Genomic DNA, 11,203 nt, shown 5'->3' with positions numbered 1-11,203 from the left:
TACACATGCAATTGGGTTGGAAGAAAAAAAAAAAAGCAATTGGATTGGACATTTGACCTGGGGAGTGAGCAGTTCAAGCCACAGACTGGGTATCCTAGTCCTGAGGTCCCAGATAGAGGAAACAAGTTCCCTTTGCTTGTTGGAAGACCACTGCAACAAATAAAAGGTCTGAGCAAGCCTAACTCTGCTCATGAAGAGTGTAAGCATGCTGGCTGGCCCCCAAGGGAAGGCAAAGAGAGGCCTACTCTAGCAGCAGTCAGGTTTCCCACAGCTGCCTCTCCATGTGCTCTGGCCCAAGCTGAGCTGAAAGTATTCAGTCCCTGCCACAATGTGGCAGTGGATCTGGGGCAGCCATGATCAGGGAAAAGACTCAGCCATGGGGCACAGAGGCGATCTGGTCCTGGGGCAGAGCCAGCGTGGGACAGCAGTGGCTCTTGTTGGTGTTTAATCAGGTGGCAGCTCAGAGTCTGACAGCAAACACTTTACCACAGCTCAACTCTAGAAACTCACTGAGAATCTGTTCAGGTTCCTCAGTTCAGTTCAGTCGGTCAGTCGTGTCCGACTCTTTGCGACCCCATGAATTGCAGCACGCCAGGCCTCTCTGTCCATCACCAACTCCCGGAGTCTACCCAAACCCATGTCTATTGAGTCGGTGATGCCATCCAACCATCTCATCCTCTGTCGTCCCCTTCTCCCACCCCCAATCCTACCCAGCATTAGGGTCTTTTCCAATGAGTCAACTCTTCGCATGAGGTGGCCAAAGTATTGGAGTTTCAGCTTCAACATCAGACCTTCCAATGAACACCCAGGATTAATCTCCTTTAGGATGGACTGGCTGGATCTCCTTGCAGTCCAAGGGACTCTCAAGAGTCTTCTCCAACACCACACTTCAAAAGCATCAATTCTTCAGCGCTCAGCTTTCTTCACCGTCCAACTCTCACATCCATACATGACCACTGGAAAAACCATAGCCTTGACTAGACGGACTTTTGTTGGCAAAGTAATGTCTCTGCTTTTCAATATGCTATCTAGGTTCGCCATAACCTTCCTTCCAAGGAGTAAGCGTCTTTTAATTTCATGGTTGCAATCACCATCAGCAGTGATTTTGGAGCCCCAAAAAATAAAGTCTGACACTGTTTCCACTGTTTCCCCATCTATTTCCCATGAAGTGATGGGACCAGATGCCGTGATCTTAGTTTTCTGAACGTTGAGCTTTAAGCCAACTTTTTCACTCTCCTCTTTCACCTTCATCAAGAGGCTCTTTAGTTCTTCTTCACTTTCTGCCATAAGGGTGGTGTCATCCGCATATCTGAGGTTATTGATATTCCTCCCGGCAATCTTGATTCCAGCTTGTGTTTCTTCCAGCCCAGTGTTTCTCATGATGTACTCTGCATAGAACTGAAATAAGCAGGGTGACAATATACAGCCTTGACGTACTCCTTTTCCTATTTGGAACCAGTCTGTTGTTCCATGTCCAGTTCTAACTGTTGCTTCCTGACCTGCATACAGGTTTCTCAAGAGACAGGTCAGATGGTCTGGTATTCCCATCTCTTTCAGAATTTTCCACAGTTTATTGTGATCCACACAGTCAAAGGCTTTGGCATAGTCAATAAAGCAGAAATAGATGTTTTTCTGAAACTCTCTTGCTTTTTCGATGATCCAGCGGATATTGGCAATTTGATCTCTGGTTCCTCTGCCTTTTCTAAAACCAGCTTGAACATCTGGAAGTTCACGGTTCACGTATTGCTGAAGCCTGGTTTGGAGAATTTTGAGCATTACTTTACTAGCATGTGAGATGAGTGCAATTGTGAAACTCTCTTGCTTTTTCGATGATCCAGCGGATATTGGCAATTTGATCTCTGGTTCCTCTGCCTTTTCTAAAACCAGCTTGAACATCTGGAAGTTCACGGTTCACGTATTGCTGAAGCCTGGTTTGGAGAATTTTGAGCATTATTTTACTAGCATGTGAGATGAGTGCAATTGTGCGGTAGTTTGAGCATTGTTTGGCATTGCCTTTCTTTGGGATTGGAACAAAGACTGACCTCTTCCAGTCCTGTGGCCACTGCTGACTTTTCCAGATTTGCTGGCATATCGAGTGCAGCACTTTCACAGCATCACCTTTGAGGATTTGAAATAGCTCAACTGAAATTTCATCACCTCCACTAGCTTTGTTTGTAGTGATGCTTTCTAAGGCCCACTTGACTTCACATTCCAGGATGTCTGGCTCTAGGTGAGTGATCACACCATCGTGATTATCTGGGTCGTGAAGATCTTTTTTGTACAGTTCTTCTGTGTATTCTTGCCACCTCTTCTTAACATCTTCTGCTTCTGTTAGGTCCATACCATTTCTGTCCTTTATCGAGCCCATCTTTGCATGAAATGTTCCTTTGGTATCTCTAATTTTCTTGAAGAGATCTCTAGTCTTTCCCAATCTGTTGTTTTCCTCTATTTCTCTGCACTGATCTCTGAGGAAGGCTTTCTTATCTCTCCTTGCTATTCTTTGGAACTCTGCATTCAGATGGGAATATCTTTCCTTTTCTCCTTTGCTTTTTGCTTCTCTTCTCTTCCAAGCTATCTGTAAGGCCTCCTCAGACAGCCATTTTGCTTTTTTGCATTTCTTTTCCATGCGGATTTTCTTGATCCCTGTCTCCTGTACAATGTCACGAACCTCTGTCCATAGTTCATCATCCTACCAGAACCTAAATGGGGTCACAACAGAACAGGAGGTGGAAGGGGCAGGGTGCAGTGTTCAGCTGTGAGAGACAAAGGGGCTTGCACCTGAGGCTGCATCTGAATAGAGCTGCAGACACCTTCGTAAGCAATGCATTAAACCTATCTTACTCAGGCCCAACTTGCTTTAGCACTTTCCTCCTCTTGGGCAAAAGTTCCAGTGCAAGGAAAGGGAAAAACACACACACTTAAAAGAGCCAGCTCAAGACAGACCCTAGGGCTCCAGTTACTTGGGCTCAGACCCAACTTGGGCTCTGGGCTAATAGTCACTGAGCAGAGAGAAAGTCCTGCCTCACACTGGATACCAGCTTTAGCCAGTCCATCTCCAGTATCACTCACTACAAGGGAGATAGTTGTCAACATACCCTACGGAAAGATGTGACAGTCATCCATGTTGAAGTCAGCCCTCCCACGAAAGGTACTGGGCTCACACAGTCTGCATAGGGGTTCTCCCACATAAGAGCACCCCTTCAAGACTGAAACTGGTAACTGTTTCACCAAATTCAGGGGAAGAAAATGTTAAGGAAAATGAAAAGCAAATATTACTACATCAAAAATTCATCTCTATATGGAACATCTCCTATAGAACACCTTCTGAACATTGGCAGAAGACCTCAGGCTTCCAAAAAGGCAAGTCAACCAACTCAGAATAAGGTAGGGCAAAAGATAAAGATAAAAAAAGATAAAGGATTTCAGGATGGGGACCTGCACCCCAGGAAGGGAGTTGTGAAGGAGGAAAAGTTTCCACACAGTCATGCGCAGGGACAAGGGGGAGCTTTGGAACCTCAGAAGGGAATGCAGCAACAGGTACCTGGAAGGCAAAACAGAGAGAAGTCACCACAGAGATCATTGTTCAACAGTACTTCCCAGCCAAGAAACAGCTTGCATGGCCATGCCTGTCTCAGAGAGTGGGGGCTGGGTACTGAGGCTCAGGCTTGGGGTCCTCAGGGACCCCAGGGAGAGTACTGGGTTTGACTACCATGTAGATATTTTGAGGGGGCTAGTATGACAGAGCTAAGGGAGTCCAGGGCAAAGTCTGGGCCTCTGAGAGAGGCAAGAGATTGTTGCCACTGGGACAATCTAACTATACGCTTACAGACAGCAGCTGTTTACCTGGCGGCTGTTGCAAAGGCCAGCAGGAGTGCCAGCTGTGGAACTAGATGCGACTGCAGTTGATGATCCCAGAGAAGGGAATGTGAGCCACTGCCAAAGCCGTGGAGAATGCCTGAGGCAGCAGACACAATGTCGCAGCTGCAGGCTGACCCCATAGGTGGCAGCTGCCCCCAAATTGTGAGCAGGCACAGGTTAATGCCGTCACCTTCAGGGCAGCCTAAGCAGCTTGGCTCTTCCTAGGGACCCAAGATCCAGGGCCAATACTTCTGCGAGAGTGCATGACCCACCTCAGACAGTAACATCTGGGAGGTCTCTACCAGCTTAGGCAGGCCCCTGTTTGTGTGCGTGCTTAGTCGCTCAGTCGTGTCTGACTCATTGTGACACCTTGGACTGTAGCCCGCCAGGCTCCTCTGTCCATGGAGACTCTCTGGGCAAGAATACTGGAGTGAGCTGCCATTCAGGTCTCAGTACATCCCAACTGTGGCTGCCATACTCCTCCCTATCCTCAGCCCACCTGAGCCCTAATAAGTCTTGTCCTTCACCCCTTCTTCTCTGGGCAGGGAACAGACAGCAGAGGGTGGCCTACAAGCAGAAGTGGGGCCAAAATCAAAACAGAACACAAGGGACTATGTGACTGAAGAAGAGGAAGGGAATTAGCATCTGCCACCACAGGTGCAACAGATTAAATTCCCACAACTGGTCTGAGATTGCAGACTTTAGGGGCAACTGTGGACTTTCCAAGCAAGTACTAGCTGGAGTAAGGCAAGACCTGAGTCTGAGCTGACCCCACACTGCCTAAAACAGGTCCAAAGACCTTCCTAGAAATATTGGAGGATTTTCTAAGTAGGCAGATTATTTGGAGCATACTGTGTGCAGTGAACACAGAGGAGTCATGAGGACATTCCTTACTACCATTCTTTGTAAACACATATTTTTTCTTTTGTATACTGTTCTATTGTTTTTCTTTATTATTCCTTTAATTTTTATTTTTAATAACCCTTTTTTCCTTTCTTAAAACATCTTATATTTAAATAAGTTCATTTTGTTTTATTTTCCTAATTTTACAAACTCAGTTATATTGCATTTTCCACATGTTTTTGATTTTGCATTTTTGCTAGTCTAGTTTTTAGTATTCATTCCCATTTATGGGTTTGTTAATTGGCATAATTGCTCTTTTCTTTTTTGACTTCGGTTTTTGTGTTTTTTGTCTTTTTCTTCTCATCTATTTTTTTTTATAAATGTGTGAGCTTCTTTGGGTTTTCTGGGCTGTTGAGTATTGCTTTCACCATTAATCTTGGGATTTTGTCTTTTGTGCTCTGTGGCCTATGAAGTCTTGGTGCTACAGTAAGGGGTCCAGCCACAACCCCTGAGGTGGGAGACACAAGTCCAGGACTTTGGAATACCAGCAAACTCCCAACCACATGGAATATTAATCAATGAGAGCTCTACCAAAGGTTTCCAGTACTACTCTAAGACCAAGACCTACCCAAAGCCCAGCAAGTTCCAGTGCTGGATGCCTCATGCCAATCCTTCAGCAGAACAGGAACACAATCTTTAATATACCTAAACAGTATATTAAGAAGCAGAGACATTACTTTGCTGGCAAATGTCTGTATAGTCAAAGCTATGGTTTTTCCAGTAGTCATGTATGGATGTGAGAGTTAGACCATAAAGAAGACTGAGAGTCAAAGAATTGATGCTTTCAAACTATGGTGTTGGAGAAGACTCTTGAGAGTCCCTTGGCTTGCAAGGAGATAGTCATCCCTAGAGGAAATCAATCCTGAATATTCATTGAAAGGAATGATGCTGAAGCTCCAATACTTTGGCCACCTGATGTGAAGAGCCAACTCATTAGAAAAGACCCTGATGCTGGGAAAGATTGAAGGCAGAAGGAGAAGGGGACGACAGAGGATGAGATGGTTGGATGGCATCACCAACTTGATGGACATGAGTTTGAGCAAGCTTTGAGAGCTGGTGGTGGACAGGGAAGCCTGGCGTGCTGCAGTCCATGGGGTCATAAAGAGTCATACATGACTGAGTGACTGAACAACAAAAACCATACATATAGCCCCTCCACCTTGAACCTCCCTCCACCTCTCACCCCATCCACCGCTCTAGGTAGTTACAGAGCACTGGGTTTGAGCTTCCTGCATCATACAGCAAATTCCCACCAGCTATCTATTTTACATATGGGTGTTCATTGAAAGGACTGATGCTGAAGCTGAAACTCTGATACTTTGGGAAGAACTGACTCACTGGAAAAGACCCTGATGCTGGGAAAGATTGAAGGCCAGAGGAGAAGCAGACAACAGAGGATGAGATGGTTGGATGGCATTACCGACTTGATGGACATGAGTTTGAGAAAGCTCCGAGATTTGGTGATAAACAGGGAAGCCTGAAGTGCTGCAGTCCACAGGGTTGCAAAGAGTCAGACACGACCGAGCGACTGAAGTGAAGTGAAGTGGTAGTCGCACAGTCATGTCCAATTCTTTGTGACCCCATGGACTGTAGCCTGCCAGGCTCCTCTGTCCATGGGATTCTCCAGCAAGAATACTGGAGTGGGTTGCCATTTCCTTCTCCTGGGTCTTCCCAATCCAGGGATTGAACCCAGGTCTCCCACATTGAAGGCAGATTCTTTACTATCTGAGCCACCAACTGAGCTGCTTGTCTATTTTGGAGATTAATCTTTTGTCAGTTGTTTCATTTTCTATTATTTTCTCCTATTCTGAGGGCTTTCTTTTCACTTTGTTTATAGTTTGCTGTGCAAAAGCTTTTAAGTTTAATTAAGTCCCAATTGTTTATTTTTGTTTTTATTTCCATTACTCTATGAGGTGGGTCACAGAGGATCTTGCTGTTATCTGTGTCAAGGAGAATGTTTCCTATGTGTTCCTCTAAGAGCTTTGGAGTTTCTGGCCTTACATTTCTGTCTTTAAACCATTTTGAGTTTCTTTTTTGTGTATGGTGTTAGGAAGTGTTCTAGTTTCATTCTTTTACATGTAGCTGTCCAGTTTTCCCAGCACCACTTAATGAAGAGGTTATCTTTTGTTTCACTGTATTTTCTTGCCTCCTTTGTTAAAGATGTGGTACCCATAGGTGTGTGAATTTATCTCTGGACTTTCTAACTTGTTCCACTGGTCTATATTTGTGTTTTTGTGGCAATACCATACTGTCATCATGACTGTAGCTTTGTAGTATAGTCTGAAGTCAGAAAGGTTGATTCCGCCAGATCTGTTTTTCTTTCTCAAGATTGCTTTGATTATTCTGATCTTTTATGTTTCCTTACAAATTGTGAATTTTTTTGTTCTAGTTCTGTACAAAATTACCATTGGCAATTTGATAAGGACTCCATTGAATCTGCAGATTGCTTTGGGTAGTATAATAATTTTCACAATATTGATTCTTCCAACCCAAGAACATGGCATATCTCTCTAACTGTTTATGTTGATTTTGTTTTCTTTCATCAGTGACTTATAGTGTTTTGCATACAGGTCTTTTGTCTCTTTTGATAGTTGTATACCTAATTATTTTATTCTTCTTGTTGCAATGGTGAATACAATTGTTTCTCTAATTTCTCTTTCTGATTTGCATTATTAGTGTGTAGGAGTACAAGCAATTTCTGTGTATTAATTTTATATTCATTGATTAGCTCTAGTAATTTTCTGGAAGCATCTCTAGGGTTTTCAATGTATAGTATTATGACATCTGCAAACAGTGAGAGTCTTACTTCTTTTTCAATCTGGATTCCTTTAATTCTTTTCATTCTCTGATTGCTGTGACTAGGACTTCCATAACTATGTTGAGTTATAATACTGAGAGTGGGCAACCTTGTCTTGTTCCTGATCTTAGAGGAAATACTTTTAGTTTTTCCACATGAGAATAATGTTTCCTGTGGATTTGTTGTATATGCCTGTTATTATGTTGAGGTAGGATCCTTCTATGTCTACTTTTTAGAGACTTTTAAAAAATCATAAGTGGTGTTGAATTTTGTCAAAAGTTTTATCTGCATCTATTGAGATGATCATATGGTTTTTCTCTTTCAATTTGTTAATATGGTTTTTATCACATTTTTATGTGTATATTGAAGAATACTTGCATCCCTGGGATAAAGTCTACTTGATCCTGGTGTTTAATGTGCTGTTGGATTCTGTTTGCTAGAATTTTGTTGAGGATCTTTGCATCTATATTTATCAGTGATATTGGGCTGTAATTTTATTTCTTTCCTTTTTTGTGTGGCATCTTTGTCTAGTTCAGTGTCAGGGTAATAGTGGTCTCATAGAATGAGTTCAGGAGTTTTCCTTGCTCTGCAGTTTTCTGGAAGAGTTTGGGCAGGAAAGATGTTAACTCCTCTAAACTTTTTGTTGAATTCACCTGTGAAGCCATCTGGCCCTGGGCTTTTGTTTGTTTAAAGAATTTTTTATTACAGTTTTGATTTCTCTGCTTCTGATCGGTCTGTTCATGCTTTCTATTTCTTTCTGATTCAGTTTTTGAATTATACTTTTCTAAGAATTTGTTCATTTCTTAGATATGGACAAATTGATAGTTGATATCTAATGTATAATGTTGTGGTCAGAAAAGACACTTGAAATGATTTCAGTTTTTTAAAATTTCTCTATGCTTGATTTGTGACCCAAGATGTGATCTATCCTCAAGAATGTGCCACGTGGACTTGAGAAAAAAGTGAAATCTCCTGTCTTTGGATGAAATATCCTGTAGATATTAATTAGTCAAACTAGCCCAGGGTATCATTTAAAGTTTGTGTTTCTTTATTAATTTTCTATCTGGATGATCTGTTGATTGAATGTGGTATTAAAGGCTCCCACTATTTTTGTGTTACTGTTGATTTTCGCTTTAATAGTTGTTATCATTTGTTTTATCTATTAAGGTGCTTCTATGTTGGGGGGATTGGGGGCAGGAGGAGAAGGGGACAACAGAGGATGAGATGGCTGGATGGCATCACTGACTCGATGGACATGGGTTTGGGTAGACTCCGGGAGTTGGTGATGGACAGGGAGGCCTGGCGTGCTGCGATTCATGGGGTCGCAAAGAGTCAGACACGACTGAGCGACTGAACTGACTGATGTTGGGGGGATATATATTAATGTTTATATCTGTTATATCTTCTTCTTGGATTCATCCCTTGATCATTATGTAGTGTCTTTCCTTGTCTCTTGTAATTGCCTTAATTTTAAAGTCTATTTCATCTGATATGAGTACTACTATTGTGCTTTCTTTTGATTTCTGTTTGCATGGAATATCTTTTTCCAGCTCCTCACTTTCAGTGTGTATCCATAGGTCTGAGGTGGGTTTTTTGTAGACAACTTGTATAAGATCCTCATATAGGGATCTTGTTTTTGTATCCATTCAGCCAATCTGTGTCTTTTGGCTGGAGCATTTAATCCATTTACATTTAAGGTAATTATTGATATGTATAATCTTGTTACAATTTATTGTTTTGTGTTTGTTTTGTAGGCCTTTTCTTTGCTTGTGTTTTCTGTCTGGAGAAATTTATTTAGCATTTGTTGTAAAGCCAGTTTGGTGGTGCTGAATTTTCACAACTTTTTCTCTTCTGTAAAGCTCTTGATTTTTCTTTTGAATATGTATGGGATCCTTGCTGGATGGAGTGATCTAGGTTATTTCTACGTTATTTCTTTTTATCACTTTAAGTGTATTCTATCCTTCGCTTCTGGCCTGTAGATTTCCTGTTGAAAGTTCAGCTGTTGAACTTGTTGGGATCCCCTTATATGTTATTTGTTGCTGTACTCTTTCTTTTAATATTTGTTAATTGTGTTTAACTTTTTTAGTTTGTTTAATATGTGTCTTGGTGTATTTCTCCTTGGGTTTATCCTATATGGAACTTTCTGGGCTTTCTGAACTTGGGTGGCTTTTCCTTTCTAATGTTAAGGAAGTTTTTGACTATAATCTACTCAAATCTTTTGTCATACCCTTTCCTTTGTTTTCTGCTGGGACACCTATGATTCTCATGTTATGCTTAATGTTGTCTCAGAGGTCTCTGAGACAGTTCTCATTTCTTTTTATTCTATTTTAAAATTCTGCTCTGCTTCTGTTATTTCCACCATTCTATGTTACTGCTCGCTTGTCCATTATTCTGTCTCAGTTACTCTGATACTGGTTCCTTCTAGTGTATTTTTAATCTGTTATTTTGTTGTTCATTGATGATTGTTTATTCTTTAATTCTTCTAGATCCTTGTTAAACATCTCTAGCATCTTCATCTGTGCCTCCAGTCTATTTATCTGTGCTTCCATTTTATTTTTAAGTTTTTGGATCATCTTTACTATTACTATTCTGAATTCTTTTCATGTAGACTGCCTATTTCCTCTTCACTTGTTTGGTCTTGTTGGTTTTTTTTTTTTTTATTTTTACCATGTTTCTTCATCTGCTGCATGTTTCTCTATCTTTTAATTTTGTTTAATTTACTGTGTTTGGGGTCTCATTTCTGCAGGCTGGAAGATCATATTTCCTCTTAATTGTGGAGTCTGTCCCCCATAGGTGGGGTTGGACCAGTACCTTGTGAAAGTTTCTTGTTTGGTGGGATTTGTGCCTGTGTTCTGATGGATGGAGCTGGATCTCATCTCTCTGAAGGGAAGTGCTGTGTTTTGGGGGTGTCTATGGGCTTGGTATGGCCTGCCTGCTAATGTATAGGATTAGTTTCTGTTTTGCTGAAGTATGGTGTGTGAAGTACCCAGCACTGGAATTTGCTGAACTTTGGGTGTGGCTTAATCTTGGTGCTGAGATGGAGGTCTTTGGGAGAGCTCTCATCAATTAATGGTCAGTGGTGTCAGGAGTTCTCTTGTGGTTCAAAGTCATGGACTTGGGTTTCCCACGTCAGGTTCAGGCCTTACTCCTTACTGTAGCACTAAGACCTCACAAGCTATGCAGCACAGAAGACAAAACCCCAAGACTGTTAGTGAAAGCAACACTCAACAGCCCAGAACACCCAGAGAGACTCAAACCAAAGTCTTCCAATATTTCTAGGAAGCTCTCTGGACCTGTAGTGGGCAGTATAGGTTCCACTCAGCCTCTTATCTGGCCTTACTCCAGCTTGTACTTGCTCCCAAATTCCACAGTTGCCTCTATGTCTATGCTGCTGCTGCTGCTAAGTCGCTTCAGTCGTGTCCAACTCTGTGCGACCCCATAGACGGCAGCCCACCAGGCTCCTCCGTCCCTGGGATTCTCCAGGCAAGAACACTGGAGTGGGTTTCCATTTCCTCCTCCAGTGCATGAAAGTGAAAAGTGAAAGTGAAGTTGCTCAGTCGTGTCCGACTCTTCGCGACCCCATGGGCTGCAGCCTACCAGGCTCCTCCGTCCATGGGGTTTCCCAGGCAAGAGTACTGGAGTGGG

Source organism: Giraffa tippelskirchi, chromosome 6, assembly GCF_054371585.1.
Source record: "Giraffa tippelskirchi isolate mGirTip1 chromosome 6, T2T-mGirTip1v1.2.pri, whole genome shotgun sequence".
NCBI lineage: Eukaryota > Metazoa > Chordata > Mammalia > Artiodactyla > Giraffidae > Giraffa > Giraffa tippelskirchi.
The sequence above is the reverse complement of the archived record's forward strand: the minus strand, read 5'-3'. Positions refer to the sequence as shown.